The sequence below is a fragment of the Symphalangus syndactylus genome, chromosome 6 (genome assembly GCF_028878055.3).
Source record: "Symphalangus syndactylus isolate Jambi chromosome 6, NHGRI_mSymSyn1-v2.1_pri, whole genome shotgun sequence".
NCBI classification, from domain to species: Eukaryota; Metazoa; Chordata; class Mammalia; order Primates; family Hylobatidae; genus Symphalangus; species Symphalangus syndactylus.
In genome coordinates this window covers 137,647,933-137,675,545 of record NC_072428.2, presented here as the reverse complement: position 1 = coordinate 137,675,545, position 27,613 = coordinate 137,647,933, and the positions used below count along the sequence as shown (strand labels likewise).

The 27,613-nt window shown below is 37.0% G+C and overlaps 1 protein-coding gene and 1 non-coding gene across 3 annotated transcripts in view; both read right to left on the bottom strand.

Annotated features, from left to right (window-relative positions):
• Positions 1–27,613, bottom strand: part of CNTNAP2 (contactin associated protein 2) — a 2,323,962-nt gene that overhangs the window by 578,494 nt on the left and 1,717,855 nt on the right. The gene's annotated exons all lie outside the window — the stretch shown is intronic.
• Positions 16,703–16,809, bottom strand: LOC129485507 (U6 spliceosomal RNA). The gene has a single exon (XR_008658659.1). It is a non-coding gene; the product is annotated as a U6 spliceosomal RNA (small nuclear RNA).

The following is a 27,613-nucleotide window of genomic DNA, read 5'->3' as shown; positions in this document are numbered from 1 at the left end:
TTCTGTCTGACACTTGCTTCCATCTCTTTTTCAATTGGTTCAGCACTCAGAGTGCAGAAGGGGATGATGAATGATCAACTTCTAAATCCTAATGAAGTTAAGAAATATGTACTTCTTTGCTTTCAAGAAACTAGTAATCATTTCCAGTAAGTCTGCTATTTCATTGCACATGAGCTTATATTGTTATTCTTCAAGGTGAAATAAGGGTAACGCTTCTCTACTGGTAGTCAACTTTCCCTCAGAAAGAGGAAGCACATTTTTATGTTATGAATCCTAGATAGAAGAATTAGCTGGTATAATGGCCGAATTGATGTGGAGGTAGGCACACAAGCTGTCAGCACATAAACATCTCGCACAGTGTGTACAACTGATCTGAACCACTGTTGACTTTCCACTTGCAACAAGCTTGAATTGTTCTCTCTGAATTTTGAATGCCATTTTCAAAAATCATGAGATAATTTTTCTACAAGATAGTTTAGGTTTTCTAAAAGTGACTTCTATAGTCTTACAATCTTTCTACACTAAGTCAAACTTTGCAACACTCATTCACTTTGCAGCATAAACATGCTCAACGATGTTTTGAGTCTTTGATATCAGTAAGCACTTTATATAAGCAAATTCCTAATCAGTGAAATTCTAAATTAACCAGAAAAAAGAACAAGAAAAAATATCAAGAGATAAAGGTTAGTATTTATAGATCATCAGTGCAAACCAACAGCTAATATAGCCTGTTAAATTTTATGGCAAATCGTTCATCCAGAAATAATTGTGTTAGATTTCAGATTATGAAATGACTGTGCCAACCCAAATTCTAGTGCTCACAGGGCAAAGCAGCTTAATTAGTGCCTTTTAAACAGAAATATCATATATAATCGAGCTTCTAATTTAGATTGCACTCCTGTAGAATTTGTGAAAATTCAGAAAAGGGATGTGTTGAAATTTACTTAGTATTTGTAGGAGATAAATAAATAGGATTTTTAAAGCAGTAATCTACTCAAGAAAACTGTTGTTAAGGATTTAAAACACATTACTTTCTACTAATGTACAAATGGGTTGTCTCTGTGCTTTAAAACAGGCCGTTTAAGACATTTCCTTAGTAACAGTTCTAGCCATGTCTCTGAATTAGGTCTAGAATTGAATGCAATAAATCTGCACTTCTTTTAAAATACTACTTTGGTGATTTCTAATTCAGACTTGTCTCCTCCCCAGTTAATCTTCACTAGTGAGTTATGACTGAATATAAACGGGGAATGTCAGTCTTGGATAGTGGTGGTGCTACTTAGATACTTCAGAAAATGAGTGACATTAGGAGACAATGAATAGAAAGAAAAGGTGGGGGTAGCACAGCCTTACTGCCATCTGTGACTTAAAAAGACACTTTATTGACAAGTCCTTTCTTCCTGGAGAATTTAAATGTGACACATGAGGTACAATGTTCCTTCCATCTGTGGGCCAAATTTTAATGTTTCCCTGGTCCTACTTGAGCATTGGGTTAAAGGGATAGGAGTAAGTGGAGAAGAAAAAGAAAAGCAGAGAGAGGATGACAGCAGCAGATCCATAGTCTTATAAAATAATATCCTAAATGTCTAGGTTTCAACCAGCAGAGGATCCATAGTCTCATAAAATAATATCTAAAATGTCTAGGTTTCAACCAAGAGTCACTCACAATATCAAGGACCAGGAAGATCTCAAAGTTAATGAAAGAAAAAAAAAGAAAATCAATAGATGTCAACTGTGAGATGACAGAGATGTGAGAATTACCTGGTACAGATTTGAAATTAGCCATTCACTGAGCGATTACAAACATGCTTGCAATGAATGAAAACTAGAAAATGTAAAAAATGTAATCTTTAAGGAAGGCTTTGTACAGGCTACTCAATCTCAACATTAGAGTGTTAATTTTTTTATTTTAATGTATTTGAAATTTTGAATGGATCTGAAATTTTGTCAAGAGTCGACATTAAGAAAACTTCTAGAGAAAGATGTGCAGCTATGGGTTTTGTCTCATCTAATCATGTTGCTAAGTCACTCATAGATCTAGGAATCAGAACTTTTCAAAACATCCTAACACATTTTTGGAATGATACAGAAAACTTTTCATTCACACCTCATTTGTAATTGTAGTTTGCAAAATAGAAAGAGTGGATGGATAGAAATTCTTGGCAATAACAATTAAGGTTGTGGGGCTATAACTAAGAGCACTTGTGATAAGTGTGATGAGATCTTCTTTGATACATTAATTAACTACATAATTCATGAATTCATGTTGTAAAATGTTCGGCCATGTGATAACAACCTTAGGACCATGAGGTTGTGCATACCTCTCTTCACACCGGAGTTCCCAAAGAGGCAAAGGACTAAAAATTAAGGTCACAATATAGACTTTTTTCAAGCAACTATATTTTGGGACCCATGCCAGGATAAGTAGTTCTTATACTATCTACATTTGCTGCTATGCTACAGCCAAGGAATACAGTGATTTTTTTTAAAGAAATCAGAAAAATCATTTATTATTATTATTATATTTTAAGTTCTAGGGTACATGTGCACAATGTGCAGGTTGGTTACATAGGTATACAAGTTCCACGTTGGTGTGCTGCACCCATTAACTCATCATTTACATTAGGTATATCTCCTAATGCTATTCTTCCCCCCTCCCCCTACCCCACAACCGGCCCCGGTGTGTGATGTTCCCCTTCCTGTGTCCAAGTGTTCTCATTGTTCAATTCCCACCTACGAGTGAGAACATACGGTGTTTGTTTTTTTATCCTTGAGATAGTTTGCTGAGAATGATAGTTTCCAGATTCATCCATGTCCCTACAAAGGATATGAACTCATCCTTTTTTAGGGCTGCATAGTACTCCATGGTGTATATGTGCCATGTTTTCTTAATCCAGTCTATCGTTGTTGGACATTGGGGTTGGTTCCAAGTCTTTGCTATTGTGAACAGTGCCGCAATAAACATATGTGTGCATGTGTCTTTATAGCAGCATGATTTACAATCCTTTGGGTATATACCCAGTAATGGGATGGCTAGATCAAATGGTATTTCTAGTTCTAGATCCTTGAGGAATCACCACACTCTCTTCCACAATGGTTGAACTAGTTTACAGTCCCACCAACAGTGTTAAAGTGTTCCTATTTCTCCACATCCTCTCTAGCACCTGTTGTTTCCTGACTTTTTAATGATCTCCATTCTAACTGGTGTGAGATGGTATCTCATTGTGGTTTTGATTTGCATTTCTCTGATGGCCAATGATGATGAGCATTTTTTCATGTCTGTAAATGTCTTCTTTTGAGAAGTGTCTGTTCATATCCTTTGCCCACTTGTTTATGGGGTTGTTTGTTTTTCTCTTGTAAATTTGTTTCAGTTCTTGGTAGATTCTGGATATTAGCCCTTTGTCAGATGAGTAGATTGCAAAAATTTTTTCCCATTCTGTAGGTTGCCTGTTCACTCTGATGGTAGTTTCTTTTGCTGTGTAGAAGCTCTTTAGTTTAATTAGATCCCATTGGTCAATTTTGGCTTTTGTTGCCATTGCTTTTGGTGTTTTAGACATGAAGTCCTTGCCCATGCCTATGTCCTGAATGGTATTGCCTAGGTTTTCTTCTAGGGTTTTTATGGTATTGGGTCTAACATTTAAGTCTTTAATCCATCTTGAATTAATTTTTGTATAAGGTGTAAGGAAGGGATCCAGTTTCAGCTTTCTACATATGGCTAGCCAGTTTTCCCAGCACCATTTATTAAACAGGGAATCCTTTCCCCATTTCATGTTTTTGTCAAGTTTGTCAAAGATCAGATGGTTGTAGATGTGTGGTATTATTTCTGAGGGCTCTGTTCTGTTCCATTGGTCTATATCTCTGTTTTGCTGTTTTGGTTACTGTAGCCTTGCAGTATGGTTTGAAGTCAGGTAGCATGATGCCTCCAGCTTTGTTCTTTTGGCTTAGGATTGTCTTGGCGATGCGGGCTCTTTTTTGGTTCCACATGAACTTTCAAGTAGTTTTTTCCAATTCTGTGAAGAAAGTCATTGGTAGCTTGATGCGGATGGCATTGAATCTATAGGTTACCTTGGGCAGTATGGCCATTTTCATGATATTGATTCTTCCTATCCATGAGCATGGAATGTTCTTCCATTTGTTTGTGTCCTCTTTTATTTCATTGAGCAGTGGTTTGTAGTTCTCCTTGGAGAGGTCCTTCACATCCCTTGTAAGTTGGATTCCTAGATATTTTACTTTCTTTGAAGCATTTATTATTTTTTAAAGATTTTTACCAAAAAGCATTTGAAAGTAGAAACATTTCTTTTTGCTCAAGTAAAGGTTAATCTTGAATGGTCTTAAAATGTTGCCTCTTTCCAGAAAACGATCTTCCCCAGTGATACATATAATTAAGCTGTGCTTGAAGGCTGAAGCAGCCTGTAAGCTAGATACTAAAGTCTCAGCTAGTTATCTCTTCTCCCAGCCACGTACTAACAAAACCAACCCTGCTTAGCTTCTGAGATCGGACACATTCGGGATGGTAAGGCCATAGACAGGTTGCCTCTTCTATTTTTGGTTTGTGTCCATTTCGCCTGCACATCCATTCCAATGCCCAACGTGCCTATTGCTAGAAAGGACTCAAGTGAAAGTGATGACAATCTCACTTGCCTCCTGACCACAAATGTGGCCTTGGTGACGGAAAGGGCGAGGCTGGGTCCACAGAGTCCCTGGCCTGCTCACAGGTGTGCAGGGCTGGAGAACAGCTTGTTCAGGAATTGTCCAAGCTGATAGAACAGGCAAGAGGAACAGGTTTCTTTGCATGTTTCTACTGTACAATTGGGTGTCCTGTGGATAATTATCAAAATAAAGATGTGATTCATCTTAAATTATCTGGCTCTAAGTTGATAATGCTGCATAGGTATTTATGTAATGACAAGATTACTTCAGAAGGGGACAGATAAGTGACCTCAGATGAAGACAGTCAGAAGTACAATCCTGACTCTTATTCAGCAAACCAAGAATAGTTGTAGTGAAACAGATGATGTTCTAAAAGTCTACACTCCTGTTACCTCAAAGATGATTAATTTGTTTTCCCCTATAAACAATGATGCTGAGAAATGAAAATACTCAATCTGTTGGTATATTAACATTATAATTGTGTTTATTGAAACACATGGTCATTTACTTGATGAAAATGTAATACTGGCCTTGAGATATTTTCATCTGTGCAGATTGTCATAACGATATTACTATATTATGCTAATGGTCACTTTACAAAAATGAAAGTTATAAAATGGCAACAGAATGTTGCTGTTTTATGCCATTTTTCCAGTAGAATCTCAATGATATATTAAATCAATCATATTTACTATACTTCTAGGAGAAATTTTACTGAACAATTATCATCCTGATTTAATATACTTTTCAGAGTACGTAGCTGGAGCCTGGCATAACTGATGTGAGTTACAGAATCTCTAATATGGAGATGTTAAGGCTTTTTCGACTCTGATCTCACTATTTGAGAAAAACAAACAAAATTAAAATTCCTCCCAAACTGTCAATAATACAGTTACTCATTGAGAGGTTTGGTCTTTTGTGTATGAATCATGATTTGTAAATTCTATTCGATGAATTTTTGTTCTGTTGTATTTAAGCTTTCTCTCTGTTTCTGTAATTTGGAACTATTTCAGGAAATTAATTATTTAGTTTTTTTTTTTTTTTTACCATTAACTAAAGTTTGAAGCCCAAATGCCTTTTAAAATTCAGACAGGCCAAATTTTTAGCAGAAAAAGATACTTGAAATGCAACTGAAATATTTAAATCTAAATATAAAAGCTATTTTAAATGGCTGAAATTATTATCTTCCCCCTTGTTCTCAGAGCTGCATATACTTACAGCAGTTATTAAATGAAAACTTGAAATACATTGAATTAAAAATTATATTATTAACATAGAATATGTGGAAATAAATATAACACTCTGTGATTCACAGAACTGGCTGTACTATCTATCTTATGCATCTGTAACAAATTGTCTCTATCAAAATTTCTTAGTCTATAAGGGATTAATTGCTTATATGTGTCTTGTTCTTCATGAAGTTTAGGGATAATGCTCTTTCCTAATCACACAGTTGTTACTTACTACCTATATGACTTTTGGTAAAGTATTTCACCTGGGTGTTAATTTCCTTATCTGCAAAATGGGAATAACCATGTATCTACTTTTTGTGGTTGTGAAGAGCAAATGAATTATGCATATAAAATATTAAGCACCTGTGTAACACATGTGAAGTGAAACATATGTGTTTATTTTTAATGATAATAAACAATTAATGGCAACTTTGACCAACATAAACTGCATATCATAATTTTTACTTTCTGAATTCAGTTTGGTTTATAATTTAAAATCTACCATTTTGTTAAATGTATCATATTTTAGTGATTTTAAGGTTGGTGATTTCTTAAAAGAAAGTACACATTATTCTATGGATTAGTAGGAATTTCATTTTTCTTATATTGTCATTGAGGCCAAATATTTAAAAATATATAATTTATCAACACATAAAAATTCCATTTATACTTCATATTTATGTATAAATACTATTTTTGCATTCTTCAACATTTCAGATGTATTGACACATTCTTGCTTTAATTTGAATTATTCCCATTTGGGACTTGTTCAAACAACCTCTTAATCAAAACCTGGATGACCTATTCATATCCTTTAGCAGGGCCTGAATATCCTGTGTTCCTCATGAGCTAGAAATGTGAAGAAGTTTGTGAAATAGGTAGCGTAGGGTGTTGCTTTTTTTTTTTTTTTTTTTTTTTTTTTTTTTTTTTTTTTTTTTTGCGAAACAGACTCTATGAAAATTGTGCTTTGCCCCAAATTGTTAATTGCCTTTGCGCACCTTGTAGCACCTGTAGCTGGGGAGTCTCTTTATGACTGAGATCTCAGTCTCGATCTTTCCCTCACAGGAGGTGCTCATGACATTTTATCTAGTCAGTTCTCACATAAAGGACTTGCCTCAGGTACTGACAAAAGCCTGAAAGAAAACAGAGGTTCTGGCAAATGCTGTGATAGTGTGTTTGTTGGCGATTACCTCTCTCAACACTGTCAAAGATTCAGATTGTAAAAAATATCCACACATACAACTTTTTCTGTTATCATTATATGGACTCAGAAAATAAAGCAATGAGGCAATTTTCTGAACAATCAGGCAAGAAAAATGGACTCCATTACTCATTTTGTCTCTCTGTCTCATTTGTCGAGACATTGCTTGGGGGCAGGGGGTGAAAATTTACTACAGTTTTCTAATACATTGATTACTTTAAAAACTAATATTTTTTGACAATTTGCTGAAAGAATCTTTGCTGAAGGCCTAATTGAATTTGAAGCCGGAGGTAGTGACTATTTTTATCCATTACACCATGAGGTCACCTAGATTATGCTTAACCAACTTTACAAGTAATTTTTCTGAGTTCAAGGGTTTGATTTTTTTTTTTTTTTTTCATGAAGTCATGAGGGCTAATTTCCAAGTGGATTTTGGAGAAGATTTATGATTCTACTTTCTGATCATCCAAACCAAGAATCTAGATCCCATTCTAGACAAGGTCTTAGAGACGTGATGTGAGTACCTTTCTATCTTCCCTTTCCTTTCCTTTCCTTTCTGTCCCCATGAATCACTTCTCTTCTGGATTACATTCAATTCTTTCAAATTCATTCTGATCTCCATTTGATACTTCCTCTCCACTGTGACCAGAGTCATTTTTCTTAAGCACAAATTAGCCCATGTCCACTTCCTACTTAAGATCCTTTGATTCTGCATAAGTGCTTTCAGGATGAAATTCCAAACTCCCAAGCATAACACGAAACCCCGTGTGTAAGAGCAGTGTTGTACTTTCTCTCCTATCTCCCTCCCAGGCATTCCCCTAGAGCTACCTGGACATGCTGCAGTAACTCAGACGCCCCAACCTGCAGATAGGCTCCTTCCTGTGCCCCCACCAGTGGTTCTTAATTGGGATGATGCTGCATTCCAGGGGAGATTTTTTGCAATGTCAGGTGACATTTTCTTTTTGTTTTTTAAATTTTTAAATTTTTATAGATTTAGGGGGTAAAAGTGCAGTATTGTTATACAGATATATTGTATACTGTGGAAGTCTGGGCTTTTAGGATAACTATCACCCAAATAGTGTACATTGTACCCATTAGATCATTTCTCATTCCCCCTGCTACCCTCCTCCCTTTCGGAGCCTCCAGTGTCTATTATTCCACGCTCTACGACCATATGTGCACATCATTTAGCTCCCACTTATAAGTGAGAACATGAGGTATTTGGCTTTCTGCTTCTGAGTTATTTCATTTAACATAATGACCTCCGGTTCCATTCATGTTGCTCCAAAAGACATGATTTCATTATTCTTGTTTATGGCTGAGTAGTATTCCATGGTATATATGTGTGTGTGTGTGTGTGTGTGTGTTTGTGTATACATATATATACACGATACACACACACACATATATACATTCACACACACACATATGTACACCACATTGTCTTTATCCAATCATCCATTAGACACTTAGGTTGATTCTGTATCTTTGGTATTGTGAATAGTGCTGCAATAAGCATACAAGTGCAGGCATCTTTTTTATATAATGATTTCTTTTCTTCTGAGTAGATACCTGGTAGTAGGATTGCTGTATCAAACTGTAGTTCTATTATCAGTTCATTGAGAAATCTTCAGGAGACATTTTGGTTGTCACACTGGCACCTCATGGACAGAGGCCAGGGATGCCGTTAAGATCCTAAAACCCACAGGACAGCCCCTGACAACAAAGAATTATTCTGCAAAAAATGTCAAAAATGAGAAACTGCCCTAAAACAACCTTGATGGCTTCCTTTACTCACTTTCTCCTACTCTTTAAGACTCAGCTCAAGAGTGACTACCTCTGGAAATGTTCCTTTACCGCCACCCAGCCTCACTGTGATTTACTTCTCATTACTGTTATTGTTATTTTCTTTTTCTCTTCTATAGATTAAAATATATTTTAAAATACAATCTTTGGAATCTATTAGGTACCTGTGATGGTTAATACTGAGTGTCAACTTGATTGGATTGAAGGATGCAAAGTATTGTTCCGGGGTATGTCTGTGAGGGTGTTGCCAAAGGACTTTAACATTTGAGTCAATGGACTAGGGAAGGCAGATCCATCCTCAACCTGGGTGGATACAATCTAATCACCTGCCAGCGTGGCCAAAAGAAAAGCAGGCAGAAGAACGTGGAAAGACTAGACTGGTTTAGTCTTCTGGTCCATATTTTTCTCTTGTTCTGGCTACTTCCTGCTCTTGAACATCGGACCCAAAGTTCTTTAGCTTTGGGATTTGGACTTGCTTGCTTGCCCCTCAGCTTGCAGGTGGCCTATTGTGGGACCTCACCTTGTGATTGTGTGAGTCAATACTCTTAATAAATTCCCTTTATATATATGTCTATCCTATTAGTTCTGTCCCTCTAGAGAACCCTGACTAATACAGATTTTGGTATAAGTAGAGTGGAGCCCTACTGAAAAGATACCAAAAAATGTGGAAGCAACTTTGGAACTGGGTAAGAGGTAGAGGTTGGAATAGTTTGGAGGGCTCAGAAGAAGACAGGAAAATATGGGAAAGTTTGGAACTCCCTAGAGACTTGTTGAATGGCTTTGACCAAAGTGCTGATAATGATATGGACAATGAAATCCAGGCAGAGGGAGTCTCAGATGGAATGAGGAACTTGTTGGGAACTGGAGCAAAGGTCATTCTTTTTATGCTTTAGCAAAGAGACTGACAGCATTTTGCCCCTGCCATAGAGATTTGTGGAACTTTGAACTTGAGAGAGATGATTCAGGGTATCTGGCAGAAGAAATATTTAAGCAGAAAAACATTGAAGAGGTGACTTGGGTGCTCTTAAAGGCATTCAGTTTAAAAAGAGAATCAGAATATAAAAGCTTGGAAAATTTGCAGCCTGACAATGTGATAGAAAAGAAAAATCCCATTTTCTGAGGAGATATTCAAGCTGGCTGCAGAGATTTGGATAAGTAATGAGGAGCTGAGCATATTCACCAAGACTATGGGGAAAATGTCTCCAGGACATGTCAGAGACCTTTGTGGTAGTCCCTCCCATCACAGGCCCAGAGGCCTAGGAGGGAAAAATGGTTTCGTTGGCTGGCCCCAGGGCCCTGTGCTGTATGCAGTCTAGGGAATTGGTGTCCTGCATCCCAGCTGCTCCAGGTGTGACTAAAAGGGGTCAAGGTACAGGTTGGGCCATGGCTTCAGAGGGTGCAAGCCCCAAGTCCTGGCAGCTTCCACATGGTATTGAGCCTGAAGGTGTACAGAAGTCAATAATTGAGGTTTGAGACCCACCACCTAGATTTCAGAAGATGTATGGAAATGCCTGGATGTCCAGGCAGAAGTTTGCTGCAGGGGTGGGGCACTCATGGAGAACCTCTGCTAGGGCAATGCTAAAGGGAAATGTGGGGTGGCCCCCCCAACATGGAGTCCCCATTGGGTTGCTGCCTAGTGGAGCTGCGAGAAGAACAACACCATCCTCCAGACCCCAGAAAAGTTGATCCACCGACAGACTGCACCATGCACCTGGAAGAGCTATAGACACCCAACACCAGCCCAGCCCATGAAAGCAGTCAGTGTACCCTGCAAAGCCATAGGGGCGGAGCTGCCCAAGGCTGTGAAAGCCCACCATCAGTGTGACCTGGATGTGAGACCTGGAGTCAAAGGAGATCTTTTTAGAGCTTTAAGATTTAACTGCCCTGGTGGATTTTGGACTTGAATAGGGCCTTTAGCTTCTTCAGTTTGGCCAATTTCTCCGATTTGGAATGGGTGTATTTATCTAATGCCTGCACCCCCATTGTATCTACGGTGTAACTAACTTGCCTTTGGTTTTACTGGCTCATAGGCAGAAGGGACTTGTATTGTCTCAGATGAGACTTTGGACTATGGACTTTTGAGTTAATGCTGAAATGAGTTAAGACTTTGGGGGACTGTTGGGAAGGCATAGTTAGTTTTGAAATGAGAGGACAGGAGATTTGGGAGGGGCCGGGGTGGAATGATATGGTTTGGCTGTGTCCCCACCCAAATCTCAACTTGAATTGTAGCTCCCACAATTCCCATGTGTTGTGGGAGGGACCCAGTGGGAGGTAATTGAATCATGGAGGCGGGTCTTGCCTGTGCTAGTCTCATGATAGTGAATAAGTCTCATGAGTCTTGATGGTTTTATAAAGGGAAGTTTCCCTGCACAAGCTCTCTTCTCTTGTCTGCCACCATGTGAGATGTGCCTTTCACTTCTGCCATGATTGTGGGGCCTCCCCAGCAACGTGGAACTGCGAGTCCATTAAACTTCTTTCTTTTGTAAATTGCCTAGTCTCGGTTATGTCTTTATTAGCAGTATGAAAATGGACTCATACAGTACCCAACATGCTTATTGATTATACAAATGAATAATACTAATTAGGACAAATTCGCCTATCCATGAACTCCGATGGCATGGCAAAATGTAACAGGTTTGAGTCCCTTTTAGCTATGCTTACTTATTTATGAAATGCCTTTGGGACAGGGCAGAACTTTCATGAATTCATTTAGAAACTCAGAGGAGAAAAATTAAGACATTACTAAAATAAGTTAGTTTTCAAATTATGACTATGTACAGATTTTTCTACAATTTCAATTTTATATGTTGGAAACAGAACAACTATAAGTGTGAATAACAGACAAGAGCTCCATCCAAGGCTAAATACTGTCACTCACTTATTTTCCAAATATTTATGAGTGCCTGCTATATGCCAGGCATCATGCTACCTGTGAAATGTCATGATGAGCAAAACGTCCTGTGCCTGCCCTCAGAAAGTGACAGTCCAGCGGGAAAGACAGACAATCCAGAAATATTATAAATGAAAAATTACAAACAGTGATCATGACTGTGAAGAAGAGGGAAAGGGTGTTAGGAGAGTTTACAAAGAGGGTGTATGTGTGGGGCTGATCTATTATAAAGGGGCAGGAGGGCTTCCCGTAGAGTTGCACTTTGGAGCTGATTTTGACTGGGGAGGTGGTGCAGGGTTGGGGAGGAGTGTGCCAGCCAAAGGAGGAGCATATAGAAGCCTGAGATGAGAAGGGTCCTAGCATGTTCTGGAACCAAAGAGAAGACAAGTGTGGCTGGAATACTGGGGGAACGGGAAGGCTGGGAGGACATGGGGCTGGGGAGGTGGAGAGAGCCTTTTATATAATAATGTTGACAGAGTCTTTAGGCTAAAAACCATTTAGGGGAGCCGTTATGTGTGTAATTATTCCTAACTGAAAAGTTCAAAGTACTGTTATTTGAGCTATATTTTGTTAAAATCAACAATGACAACAACAAACCACTGGGACAACAAACATTTCTTCCTGGATTGCTTTTTAGATTGGGTATTTTCATAGTTGTATTAGTTTCCTGAAGCTGCTGTAACAACTGACCACAAACTTGATGGCTTAAAACCACAGAATGTACTCGCTCACAGCTCTGGAGGCCAGAAATCCACAATGGAGGCCTCAGCAGGACTGCACTCCCTCCGCAGCTCCCGGGGAGGAGGTTTGTTGCCTCTTCCAGCTTCCTGTGGCTCCTGGCATTGTTGGTCATATGACCACAGAACTTCAATCTCTTCCTCTCTCTTCACATGGGTCTTCACATGAGTTGCTTCTCTGTGTGTCAAAGCTCTCTCTCCTTTCTCTCATGAGGACTCCAGTCAGTGGATTTAGAGTAGATTTCTAAGCCCAGGATGATCTTAATCTGCAGATCCTTAACTGCATTACATCTGCACAAACCCTGTTTCCAAGTAAGATCATATTCACAGGTACCAGGGGTGAGAACTTGGACATATCTTTTTGGGGCACACAATCGAAGTCACTACAATAATGTTGATTTCAAATCATCATTATTACTAGATTATTCTTGAGCATTATTGCTGTGTTATTTCTTAGGGTATTCACCTCAATACTCCTCATCCATTCACCACCACTAAAGATGACAGGTGCACAGAGAAGCAAGCAGTACACTAATTTGGACATGGGACTCAGCCTGGCTTGGCCACTATCTTGGCCACTATCTGCTGTGTGACACTTAACTCCTGCAAGCTTCATTTCTTCACCCTTAAAACGAGGAGTGACACTTTACATATATTATAGCCTTTACATGTTTTCTATGAATCTACAACTTCATGACTTGATTCATGGCTCTGCTCACTTTTTCTTGACCATGCTGACGTTTTGGCCTCTGGTCCTCCTTCTTTAAAATATTTTAATCCTTTTCTCAGTCAGTGGGGATGGTGGTGGTGGGGCCTTACCTGGCCTTTGTAGCTGGATTCCTACTCCAAGTCCTTGCATAGAGAGAAACGGTTTTATAGGGGAATGTTTCATTGGAGATGAAACAATGATACTTTGGTAGCTGGGGCAATTCTTTTCTTATCCTTATTGGAGGATCAGTCCCCAGGTGAAGTTTATTTAGCACTTGTCATTAAAGAAACATGAGTTGGTTAGAAGCCAGTGTGAGCAAGTAGAGAGAAAGAAAGTTTCTGATTCAGTTGAATTATAATAAAACAAGCACCTCTGTACAGTTTAAGATAAACCCAACTGAACTGAATGTTATTTATGTAAGCTAAAACCCTTATTAACTTGACAGCAGCATTATTATTAGGCAAAGTGTGATATAGATACAGACTCAAAATGGACATGGATGATGCCCATTGTATTTATTTATGACAAAAATTAGTCAGAATTGTAAGTACTGGTGATGTTAGGTTTTCTATTGAAAGTGATTCTTTCTCCATACGTCTGGGGTTTGAGTTCATGTAGCCACCAAACTCTGCCAGAGTTTAATGAGGATCTCAAAGGTGGGAGATGGATCCATTTGGTCGATGTAGGTGTCTATGAAAGACCCATAAACATTAGTCTATTCAGAGAAATATTTGAAAAGGAGACATAAAGGGAGAAGAAAGACAGCTATTAAAAAGTTGAATTCTAGTAGAATTACGAGGGTATTTTTACAGCACTCTGTATTTTTAGATGGCTTCCTCCATAGACCCCAACACAAAATGCATCACAGAAAAGTACAAAAGAGCAATAGTCCTTTTTATGAGATTCTGTTCATAGGAAAAGAAAAAGAAGATTTAGCCAGCAGCAGGAATTTGTTCCACCTAGCTTTAAATGGAAATCACTTTTAAAGCAGTTATGGAAAAATTTAGCGGGGTTCCCAAACAATATAACATGTTCAGTGCAAAGTCTGATTCACGGAGCTTCTGCCAGCAAATCATTATCCTTGCACTACAAGAAAAAGGGTGTTTTGTTCCCTGTTACAGGAGAGCTAGGGAAAAAGAACATGATAGTCTGCAGAGGAGCTAAAGAGACTTGATTTATAGATTATATTGACTCACTAGTGTGGAAAGAAAAAGTAACCCATATCTAATCTTTCAATTCTTCCTTTGAGGCGTCTTTCAGATGCGTACCTTCCTCTCCATGACTTCTAAATCTGTCTTCATGCCGTCCCCTCCCTCTTGTTCACCTGCCTTGCCATCATAGTCCCTTGCTCCGAAGCTGGGGTATCAGATATCTGTCTGTGACACTCAGCCCCATTCCTACCTCATTCTATGATCTCTCCTACAGCACAGGGACTGGCAGTGTAGGAACTACATTTCCCAGAACCCCTTGCCAAACAGAGCTTTGTTTTGGATGCGACCAGTAAGAAGCCCCTGTGGGAGATTTGGATGGCAGAGAAGTGTGTATTGGGGCAGTGGCCTGCTGACATGCAGAGTTTGGAACCTAAGGCGTTTTTAGTAGCCTTTAGAAGTTCACCAATAGATACCGGAGGCTGCTGTGACCTGTGGGGAAGTTTCCTTGAGTTTCTGACCTGCCTGGAGGCAATGTCTAATCCCTCGGTAGCCATTAGAGAAGCTGAGGCCAGCAGTGACTGGCCTTCCTCAACCTCAGGACTCCTTTCCGTCACTCTCATAATCACATAGTGACCCACATCAGATCCCTTCTTCCTTGGAGCATCGAGGGAAGGTTCTATTTTCCTGATTGCTTACATCACTGCTCTCTGGAGCTCGGAAATTATCTATCACAGCTCCTTATTTTATGGATGAAGCTCGGAGAGATTAAGTGACTTGCTCAAGATCACGCAGCTCCTTAATTATGAAACCAAGCCTGGAATCTCTCTCCTAACTTCCAGGCTGGCGCTAATTTCTATTGTTTCATGCCTCTGTAGATTTGTATACCATCTCCTCATGTTCCTGCATATTGTTATACCCCTATTTTGTTGTATCTACGATGCCAGCAGTTATCATTGTTTCATGTAAAAAAAAAAACCTAAGAAAAATACCACCAAATAAACGGACTCAGTAAGTTTTAATCACTGGAAAATTTTATGCTTGCTGAAAGAACTCTTTTCAGCTTGATTATAAATTTTTAAATTATTACATATACACAAAAAATAAAATATAAGCAAACTAAATTGGGTGAGATATTTCTGAAACTTCCTTTCATGTAGAGTCTGACTCTTTGAATCATGTTTTTGACTCAGTTATTAAGCCTAATTACATATAATTCTGTATAAATAATATATTTTAAATATATTATGTATAAATATAGAAAATGGATCTATATTATAAATATATATAACTATATAATTAAATTACATAGTTAATATATAATTAAATGTATAATTTAATTAAATGTTTATATATAAATTATAAAATATTTAAAAATATAAAAACAATATATTGAAATATAATGTTATATATTGCAATATGTAAAAATATAAAAATATAATATATTGGAATATTTCAATATAATATATTGAGTTATATTTCAATATATTATATTGAATTATATTTCAATATATTATACTGAATTATAATTCAATATATTATATTGAATTAATTGAATTATATTTCAATATATTATATTGAATTATATTTCAATATAATATATTGAATATTTCATAAATATTCATGAATATAAATATAATTCAATATAATATACTGAAATATGCAATATAATATATTGAAGTATTCAATATATTATATTGAATTATATCAATATATTATATTGAAATATATTGAAATATATACTGAAATATAATTCAATATAATATACTGAAATATAATTAAAATAAAATACAAGCAAAGTAAATTGGGTGAGATATTTCTGAAAATTCCTTTAATGTAGAGTTTGACTCTTTGAATCATGTTTTTGACTCAGAGTTATTAAGCCTAATTATATATAATTCTGTATAAATAACATATTAAATATATTATGTATAAATATTATAGATAATGGATCTATATTATATAATAAATATATAAACATATAATTAAATGACATAGTTAATATATAATTGAATGTACAATTTAATTAAATGTTTATATAATTAAATTATATATTTATTTAAAAATATAAAAATATAATTATATGATTATAAAATTATATAATTATATATATAACAGTTTTAAAATATAAATTTCTATGCCGTCAAGAGATAAGATGAGGTAATATTTCCTTAAAAAATGTTAACTTTAGTTTTAATTTTGTGGGTACATTGTAGGTGTATATATTCATGGGGTACATGAGATATTTTGGTGCAGGTATGCAATGTGTAATAATCACATCATGGAAAATTGGGTATCAATCCCCTGAAGCATTTATCCTTTGTGTTACAAAAAATATGGAATCTTTATGAATTTATGTGTCATTCTTGTGCAGGGGCCTTGCTGATCTTCCCTGTATTGCTCCAGTGTTAGCATATGTGCTGCCAAATCAAGCGCAATGTAACATTTAAATCTGTTAAGCAACTAAAATGCTGTGGTGCTAGACTCTTAAGTCATTTGGCAATGATATAGAACTAGACTTCTTTTTTTACTTTTGCCTCCTGTATGTTAAACATATATAATACCCTGTCTCACCCATCCTCTTTCAAAACAAGTAGTTCCTAGGAATAATAAGAGTAGTCTGTAATTGTCTCTGAGGTTTTCTTGCAAGATGCTGACATGTGTCTTACACGTTGTTCTCCTACACGCAAGCATTGCTTGTGACATCACAACTGCCACCTGGCTGAAGGCAACTATGAGATGTCATAGATTCTAAGATGCTTCCCAATTTCAGAAATATTACAATGAAAAAAATCATGTGTCACAAAATTTATTCAATTTTTAGTTCTGCTCTGTTCATTTCTGTGTCTTCAGTAAGAGTGTATGCGTTTTCAAGGATATAATTATTTTTAGTGTCTCAGAATACAGGTGTACTTGGGGATTATTAAAATATGGTTTTTCCTTAAACTGAAACTTGTATCTTGTGTATTCATAATACTATTGTTTTAATGTAATGAATCACTATAATTTATGATTAATTTAATGTCTTTAAGGCATAACATATACAGCTTTAATTCATGTTTGGACCCAACAAACATTTATTGTTCTCATATTACCAGGCATATTTGCGTCTCAGGAGATTATTAACTCTCATACTTAATAAGAATTCCCTAACTTGAAAACTCAAAGATTAAGATTTCTGTGATATCTATGTATAGATAGCAAGGCTATGGTAATGGAATTGGTAAAAGCTTGTTTTGTTTGAGAAAAATAAGGCAGAAAACAAAATTTACTTCTTTGAGAGGATACACTTGCCATCTCTTCTGTTTCTTAGAAAATGGGTTTTCACCATGCTTATTCATAACCAGTACCTGCTTCTTGAACATTTGGCTGAGAAGAAAAAGTAGCGTAGCAGTCAGCAGGAACTTGCTAATACAAGAGAATGCTATATGGAATGAAGTAACGCATACAGAGCATGGCACCTGGCAGATGTGTTTCCATCTGTTGCTCAGACTTTTATCTTATTTTCCCTCCAACCAATTATATGGTCTTTCCATGCTTGGCAAATAGTAGGCAGTCAATGAATGATAAGTTCCTTCTATTTCCTGCTCTTGCTCCAAAGTTAAAGCAGGGCAAATACTTGGGCTGAAGTGATTTTACCTTCTTTACAGCTTGCCTACAGTTTTGAAGAAAGTAGATGAAGTGGACTGAATGTTTATGTGACCCCCACCAAATTAATATACTGAAATCTTAACACTCAAAGTGATGTTAGGAAGTAGGGCCTTTTGGGGGGAAGTAGGTCATGAGATGCAGAGCCTTTACATATGGTATTAGTGCCCTTATACAAGAGGCCCCAGAAAGTGCATTTTCCCCTCTGCCATGAAAAGTCTCAGCTACAAAGAGCCTTCTATGAACAGAAAACTCCCCCTCACCAGACACCAGATCCGCCAATACCTTGGCAGGTCTTGGACTTCCCAGCCTCCAGAGCTGTGAGAAATGAATTCCTGTTGTTTATAAGCCACCTAGTTTTTGTTTTTTTTTCTTTTTTAATAGCAACCCGAATGGACTGAAACAGTAGGTACTCCAAGTCACTCACAATCTCAGATTCACATATGTATTGAATGCCCGATGGAAACAAAGTCCATCATTGCATGTTTGGACTAGAATGGGTGCCTGAGACTCTTTGGGCCTAAGGTTGCTATGGAGATCCACTTCTGGAGCAAGGCAGGTCCAGGATTCTGGGAGACCTTCTCGGGGTAAGCAGATGTGAGATTTCCACATGGACTCCGTGGGATTCACCAGAGCCTGTATGTGACACCTGTGACCTCTGCTTTACTGGGGACCACGTGGCCACCCTAGCTGCTCTGTATTCCCCACAAGGATTCAGGCAGATGCCCAGCGGTCACTCTGACCATCACAGGACTCTTCCAATTGCTACTGTGGAAAGGACCTTAGGATATCTGAAAGCTGACCGTATGCTCCTCCAATTGTTCTTGTATACACATCATTTAACACTGGAAAGTAGTAAAGTAGAGTGTTCATGATTTGTGTGGGCTTTCCGGCTAGCCAGACAAGTTCCAATCCTGGTTCTGTTACCTAGAGTCCTATGACCTTGACCAATTTACTTAACACTTCCGTTTCAGCATTTGTGATATCGGAAGAATGCCTGTCTCACGGGGTTTTTGTAAGGATGGAATGAGATCTGTACATGAAATGCCTGGCACAGAGTAAGCACTAAATATGGAGAGCTATTATGATTATTGACAAACATGACATTTAAGACTTTTAATTCAACATCATTAGCTCATCTGTCTTATTGACACTTAATCAAGACTTTTTAAAGTGGGAGCTCGTATTAATTTCCCAGTAACTCAGTTGTCTACTTGAGTTCATTTTCTTTCACCAAACTGAAACTAACTCCTGTGGCATGATTGATTTTGCCAGAGTGATTCTGCATATCCTAAACAGGATCTTTCCATCTGCTGCTCAACCCCATCTGTTCTTGCCTCCAGCTGATCCAATTTCATATCCAGCTGGTAGAGGGCCACCTGAAAAAAAATCTGCATTATGTTCTAATGTCCTGAAGAAATCTTGAGAAAATTTCAGCATAAAGAGTTCAGTCACTTGGACACACTAGAGGCTCAATAAATTATTTCTGGGGAAATGGGGAACTTGCCATATGGTGCTGTTTTTTTGGTGGTGAAATTAGGTCATATCAAAGTTGTATTAGAAAAAAACAAGGAAAACTCGTGCCTAGCAGAGTGCTATGTGCAGTACAGACTCTTTGTACTCAAGGACTAATTAATATAGTACTATTATTATGTAGGAGGATTGCAAGTCCTTTGAAGGTGATAAATATTCCAAAGACGTATCATTTCATTTTTAAGGTATTATTATTTTTATATTAAAAGTATGATATTTTAGATGATTAGAAAAACTAGGACATTTAAGACTTTAATTACTCTTTCACAAAATATGCGCTAGACTGCATTCACGTGAGCTGGAGTATCAGTGAACATTTATGAAGAAAGAGATGCTTCTCTGAGTGGTGTAGCATGGTGTAACAGCAACAGCACTGAGCATCACCCCAAAACAATTTGCTGAGCTTATTAGATGCCAGATGTTGTCAGATGCACTTTGCCTTTATTACCTTCATGTATTTTATAAAATAAAGATACAATTTATTGTTTGATGCCCCATGATTTTATGTGGCACTTCCAAAAAAGATGTGCCATTGATTTTAAGAATCATCCCAATTAAAATGTGAAATGTGCCTATGTCATAGAATGGAAGAATACAATAATCTATGATTCCTTATAACACCTCTATGAGGCTCATTTTACATATGAATGAATTGACACTCAGTGGTATTAAATGAAATGCCCAAGCCTCTTCCAGCTAGAAAACAAGGAAATATTGACTTGGATCCAATTTTGTCTGTTCCCTACAATCTGCATTAACCTTGGGCTTCAATGGCCTGGTTCTGCAGTGACCGTAGTTCCAGAGATAGTAAGTACCAGTGAGCAAAGCTCTAGAATAAATTTGTACCTCTAGTGCTGTACCTGGAAGCACATCTTCATATCTGAAATAAGTATACTACACTCACCCATTTCTTCCCCCTTTTTTCTAGTTTCTTTCTTCATTCGTTGATGATCTACATAGAAAATCATGTTTTAAACGAATTCCTTTTCTCTCCTCTGTACCCTAAAGGATCACGTGTTTTGAAAGTAGTGTAGCTCACATCAGAAATCATAAGAATAGGAGGAATGGCTTTCTTTAAGGAAAACTTAAAGGTTTCTCTCCTTTCTTGTAGAATTTCTATTATGATAGAAATAATAGAAATATGCTTTATCTTTGATTAAATAAATGATGGGTTTAATACAAGAAGTCATTGAGTTACTTGCTTTGGCCTGGAAAACAACTGGTCAGAAACCTCCCCAGCAGTCTACCCTCTCATGCTTTCTAGATCATCTCCTTCCCATCTTTTTGGCCTCTATGAGAATATAGCCAGCATCACAGGAGCTATCTATTTCTTCTTCCTGTGACTCTAAGATCCCCAAGCTCGAAACCCAAAGCTTGGCAAGACAGAAATCCTAAAGGTAAGTAATATATTTCAATCATTTTTACAAATCTCTTTCCTCTTTCCTCTACCAAATACACAGAGGATATCCCTTGACAAGTTTTACAATCTAATTTGTTTAGTAGATCTTGTGGCACACACTATTTAGAGCAAAATATTCATTTAGTCAACAAATTTTTTTGTTATGTGCTATGCTAAGCACTTTACATTTTATGTGCTATGCTAAGCACTTTACATTTACTATGTACAACTTACACAACCACTTGGGTAAGTTTGGTTCCTAGGGATTAACTGGATTGCAAGGCCATGAAGCCACAGAGTACTCGACACCATGCAGAGGGAAGTCAGGTTGACTCAGAGCCCTTACTCCATCCGCTTGGGGCAAACAGAGAAAAGTTTTGGCCTAGGATATTTTTCATCCTATAATACTAATTACAGTGAGTAATTAATAAATTACTAATACTAATTACTAATACTAATTACAGTGAGTAATTAGTAAAGTTATTATAGCAGGGATTTCAGTCCTTAAAATGTATCCAGCTTTTATCCTGTGAATGGTGAAACCCTGTCTCCACTAAAAATACAAAAAGTTAGCCGGGCGTGGTAGTGGGTGCCTGCAGTCCCAGCTACTCAGGAGGCTGAGGTGGGAAAATGGTGTGAACCCAGGAGGCGGAGCTTGCAGTGAGCTGAGATTGCACCACTGCACTCCAGCCTGGGCGACAGAGCTAGACTCTGTCTCGAAAAAAAAAAAAAATGTATTCAGCTTTTATGTAAAGGGGGATATCCACTTAGTGATAGTCTTTCTTATTTCTTGATGAGACCATAATGATGGTTAAAAGAACCAACTGAATTCATTAAATTTTACTGTAATGGGAAATTCTGTCCACTTTTGTCCTGTGACTATTAGAAATGCATTTTTTACACATACTTTTTCACTTCAAAAAAATTCCAAGCTCTTTTTATTTATCCCAGAGTTCTCTATTTGTTGAAGTAGCTTGCTGTTTATATCAGTCAGTGAATTGAGTTTGAAGTCTCTTTGATAACTCTGATAAAATATTAGAAAAAACCTGGGATATAAGTGCCAAATGGCTGTTTTAGAGTCCCCATTAAATTTGAATTTTGTTAAGTCTATGGATCATATATATAGCATGTGCTATGGCTTTTTACTTTCCATTCTCTGGCCAATATTAAACTATAAATTGAAAGGAAATTCTTGGTCACCATCAAATTGATTGATTTGAGGCATAAGCCAATCTTTAAGTCAAACTAATGTCAAATAGGACATAGAATTCTGGGATAGTTCCAATTATAGAATCAGAATTATGGATTCTTAATTCAGAATAAATCATAGGATTATAGTATCACTTATACATTTTAAGTATTAATTGAACTAGATTTTGTGTTTTCCTTTTGTGTTCCTTTCATTATTTCTATTAAGGAGCTCAGCCAAAATATCCAATTAATTTTTCCCTATCACTGTTAAAATATTTTCTTAGTGTTCTCAGCTTCAGTCTTTCTCTAAACTCATCCTTCACACAACTGGCATATTGCCGTTTATAAAACTCATATTATATCCCAGCTTGTAAACTTCTGATGGCCTTCTATTGCCTGGCTTATAGGAGAATGCCTACAACTCCTTAGCCTGATGTAAATTACTACCCTCAATTGACCCTCAGAGTTCTTGCCCTAACTTTACTACCTACTATCCCTCTACAAAAACCAAGGAACCGAAGTGAGAATGGTCACTTTAAGGTTTCATGCAAAAACCTTGCCTTTTTTCTTATATTTTACATCCCACCTTCTATCTTCAACACCCACCCCCCATATCATCTTTTTAAAAAGCCTTTCTTGGCCTCCTCAGTGCAGAGAGATCTCTGTTGCCCACCAACTCTCAGAGCACTTCTCTCTCTCCACCCTTCGTTTAGTGGTTGTCATCTCTTCTCTCATTTCTTCTCTATTTCATCTCTTCTCTTGATTTGCGCATATATATCTTCTCTTTTTATCTGGATTGTAAACATTTTGTGAAAGATATTATCCCAGTGTTTGCAGGTAGCGAGTGCATGGTTTCTATCCTCGACAGAAATGTTATGTCTCTTTAGATGTTTATTTTCAATTTTATTGGAGAATACTATTATCATCCATCAGTGTTTTCTTTCCGAGGAACAACAATCCTAGTTTCTCCTCTCAAAGTACACTTTTACAAAAATGAATTACTGCATTCATAGCTTTGTTATAAACTTTCTTCAAGTTCTACCCAACTGTATTAATTGAAGTTGTGAAATAAAGTATTAGATGCAATTGTAATACAAAACACATCAACTCTGAGTAGAGCAGAAGGGCTTGCCTCAATAAATTGCTGGGTCAATACTTCATTAACAACCAACCTGGTGCTACTAAGAACGCTCACCAGAAGCGCTGCTCAGGATATCTAAAAACTGCACAAACCCGTAGAGACAAATATGTATATATTGTTTGCCTCTTTCAATTTTCTTTTAACAGCTCAACATACAAAATTGAAACAAGAATTATTTTTGTTTCAAAGGATGAAAGTAACTATAACTATTGAATCCTAAGATTTTTAATGCTTTAAAAATTAGGTAAATATTTGATACATAAAATCTTAGACTCTATTTAAGCAGCATTTTACCTTCAGTATAATCTGTAGCAAGTAAATTTACCAGTACCTCAGAATACTGTAAAATTCGTTTCCTTTCTATTTCCTGAATCCACTACTTCCTCAATCCACATTAAGCAAAATTTTCTTTTCCCTGTCTGCCTTCCCTATATGGAAAGTGCTGGATGCCACTATGGTATCACGTGACACACTTCTTTTGTTCCTAGTGTCCCCCAGACAACTACTCAGAGCTTTCTCTTTCAGGCATTGTATGACCACCATTCACTTCTCTTACTTCTTAAATATCGATTTGAGGCTCTGCAATTAAAGAAAAAAAAAAAAAGGAAGCTGGTAAAAGAGGGTTTTTTTGGGTAATATTGTGTTTTGGGACAATTTTTTCAAGTATTAAGAATCATATCATTTTATGACCAGGGAGGACCAACCTGAAGTCCAGGAAAACGACTGTCCAAGAAGATCCACAGTTACCTTTTTGGATACTCATATTGGCGATACAGACATGCCAAAACTCATTCCTTCTGATGTGAGTTTTAATGTTAGGTACCATTTTCATATGGCCTCAATTGTTTGGTAAGCAGGGCTATTAACTATGGGGAAATTCTGTAGTATTTGGAATTTCCCCCACCTCTCCATACATTCATACGCAACTCTACCATGGACTTGAATGAGGTAGCAAGGCTTACTAGCTTCTCAAGACTTCGTCATCATAGCCAGACTTGACAGTAGAGTTTCTGGGTCCACATCTCACAGATATGTGTCCCATCTTTACTACTAGAAGACAACAAGGAAGGAAGAAATTCTACTCTCCGTGATAGTTTAATCTGAAATGCAAGCTTAAGAATTCCAGAAACTGGAAACGTATTATTTCAGCCTTTCGAATAAAGGAGAGACTACACAGTTAAACCTCTGAAGGCTTCACCAAGCCCCTCAAAGTGAATTTCTGCTAAATAGAATCTCGAGACACTAAACACATAATATTGGCGTGCAGAATGTCTGGGTATTGAATAAAAGGTTTGCCAGTTTATATAGATAAGCCATCCCCATACACCTTCTGAATGCCTTGATGTCTGCTAGAAAGACAACACAAACCTTAGTCATGCTAGGGAGACAGTAAAATAGCCTTCTTATATTGAGTTATTTGCTGCTATATTTATTTTTCTTTTTAAATATAACAGTTGTTGGATTTTTACAAATTAATACCAAAATGCCAAAATAAATAAAAGAGAACTTTACTACTTTTGCTTCTATTTTGTGAGAGTACCTGCTATGCCAGTAATTTCTTTGTTTTAAGCCATTCACCTATGGGCATATTCTGTAGCTTCAGTAATTTTATTTTATTTTATTTTTTATTTATTTATTTTTTTTTTGCCCTTGCTTGCAAGTAATTGGTATTGATTTTTGCAGGTTACTGCTAATGTGTTTAGTTCCGAAAAGAAACCTAACTGTACCTGTCTCATCCTATAGTCCCTAGAAGAAAATAATATGTATAACTTCAGAGCAAATTGCAGTGGTATCCAACTTCTTTAGGCAAAAATTAGGGGTGGGAGCCAAGTTTTTGCAGGGTGCGTGGCTTCATACCTCAAAGGTAGTGATATGTTTTAACCTCCCCATTATTTCAATTCCATGTGCTGATGTACGAAGTGTAGTGGTTAGTGGTTAATACTCCTTATGCTAGAGGAGTAAACAACTAAACAACGTAGAAATCTCATTTAAGAACAAGGCCCTAGGGAGTGACAAGAAATACGTCTACTCCTTAAATCAGCACATTCAACTGGGTTGGTCATTAACAACATTGGCACTAACAGCTTTTAGCAGCAGGGCAGCTGCTGATTACAACTGGGTTTCTGGCAACTGTGGCTGCAGAAGAACTGAAGCCTCCATCACAAAGGCAGAAAACTGGGGGAATGCACATGAATTCAAGGTAGAAGTGAAAAGCAAGTGGAGTGTGTAGACTTGGAAGAAAAGGATTCACAATTTTCCATATAGTTAAACACAACTTTGCATATCAGTCAGTAAAGGGAGTCGAATATATGGTTTGGAAAGCTCTGGATTATTGCGAAGCAAGCTTTATTATCCAGAATCAGCTCAAGAAGGTAGTACCTACTGTAGAAGACAAGGTTTCCTTCGGCTAAAATGATATTTTCTGTACCAACCCTTGTCTCTTGCAGAGTTGACAAATAGCAAATAAGAGTAGAGTAGTAAAAATTATAATAAGAAATTTACATATCATTGTTTTTCTACGTAAAAAGGCAAAAAGCTCACACCTTAAATGACAGCCATATTTTTGACTGAAAATGTGTCTTAGCGATGTCATATACATCGCAATGATAATCATCAGCATCCAACTTTGAAACATCCACTTGGCATCCTATCAGTGGGGCAGTATGAATGATCAGGGCACAGTTCCCTATGGCAGTATTAATGATGCAGTGGAATCAGTCAAGGACAGTTAACACAGCTGAGGTGGGTAAATAGGGTGGATAAAGGAACACGAGATAAACTATTATTATATATGAACATTTTGACATAATATGGCAGGCTGACAAAATAGACAACACTCCAAAAATATATCTAGAAGTCAGATTAAAAATTTCAGTGGAAACTTGCAATACTTCCAACAGGGTGGGATTTTATATAAAATAGCCTTTTTTTGGATTTATTCATGGGATTTTGTCACTTAAAAAGTGAGAACATCTTGTTATAAAGAAGCTTTTCATGTAAGAATTTTTGATATGTATTTGCTAAACCAACACATGGGTATGCCTGCCTGGATATACACAACATCTCCATATATCTACAGTTATATAGAGCACTTGAAAGAGTCATCTAAATCTTCTTTCTTCATTTCTTTATTTCTCATTCACTTTCATGTGTTGGGAGTGAGGTGGGGAGGTGAGTATAAAATAGAGAGTCCATCCACTTTCCATCATATTCTAGTCCATCTTCTGTACCCACTACTCCATAGAAACTGCTCTCGTCAGACCATAGAAGACTTCCATGAGACTAAATCTAGTGGACAGTTTCTGTCCTCAGTTGGAACATTTGGGGGGCATTTCTTCTTTTTTAAACACTATTGTTTCTTGGCTTATGTGATGTAACTTCTGATTTTCTTCCTTTCTCACTGCCAATCCCTTCTTAATCTGTTATTTTTCCCCCAACAAAATGAACGCTTTTTGTTTTTTAATCTTGATCAGATCATTATACTCTTTCAGTAACTTCCAATAACTTTTAGTAGTTTTTCATTTCACGTAAAATAAAACCCAAATTCCTCCTCATTTCCCTAAAGTTTAGCTTGATTTAGTCCCTACCTGTCTCCACAATTTTATTTTGCACCACATTCACCATTCTCTTCCACCTTGCCTTCCTTTCTGTTTCTCCTCAGCCACTTCCTTTTTCAGGGCCTTTTCCTTGGCAGGTTCCTCCCCATCACCCAAATCCTTCACACCTCTGAATCCTTCCTGGCATTCCAATCTCAGTTCCTAAGTTACCACACTGGAAGACCTTCTCCAGGACTTCCATTTCACATTCATCTTGCCTCTTTCTGTCATGTTTATGTTATTCATAGCATTTATCACATTCTGAAAATATCTTTTTTATTTATGATTTATTGTGTTTGCCCTCCACTGGAATGTACACACCATGGGGACGAGGAACATGTCAGTCTTGTTGCCTTCTGTATTACCATTGCTTGATACATAAAAGGCACTCAATATAATATTTGTCAAGTAAAACAGATATTAAAAATTTCAAGGCCTAAAAAATATCTAATTGGACCTAGAAAATATTATTCCAATGAATTGCCCCCTCAAAGTTTTATCTACTCTGAGAAATAATACATTTCCTATATCACTTACTCTTTTTAAAAATTAATTTTTTCATAATTAATAGTCATGTTGTTTAAAAATATAATAAAAATTCCTATTTCTCTTTATACTCTTGTCACAAATCTGCCCAATAACTATATACTGCTACCTGCCACAGGTAACTATGCCTTTAGTATCATTTGTGTCTTTCCAAGGTTTTTAATGCAAAGTCAAGTATACATGAAC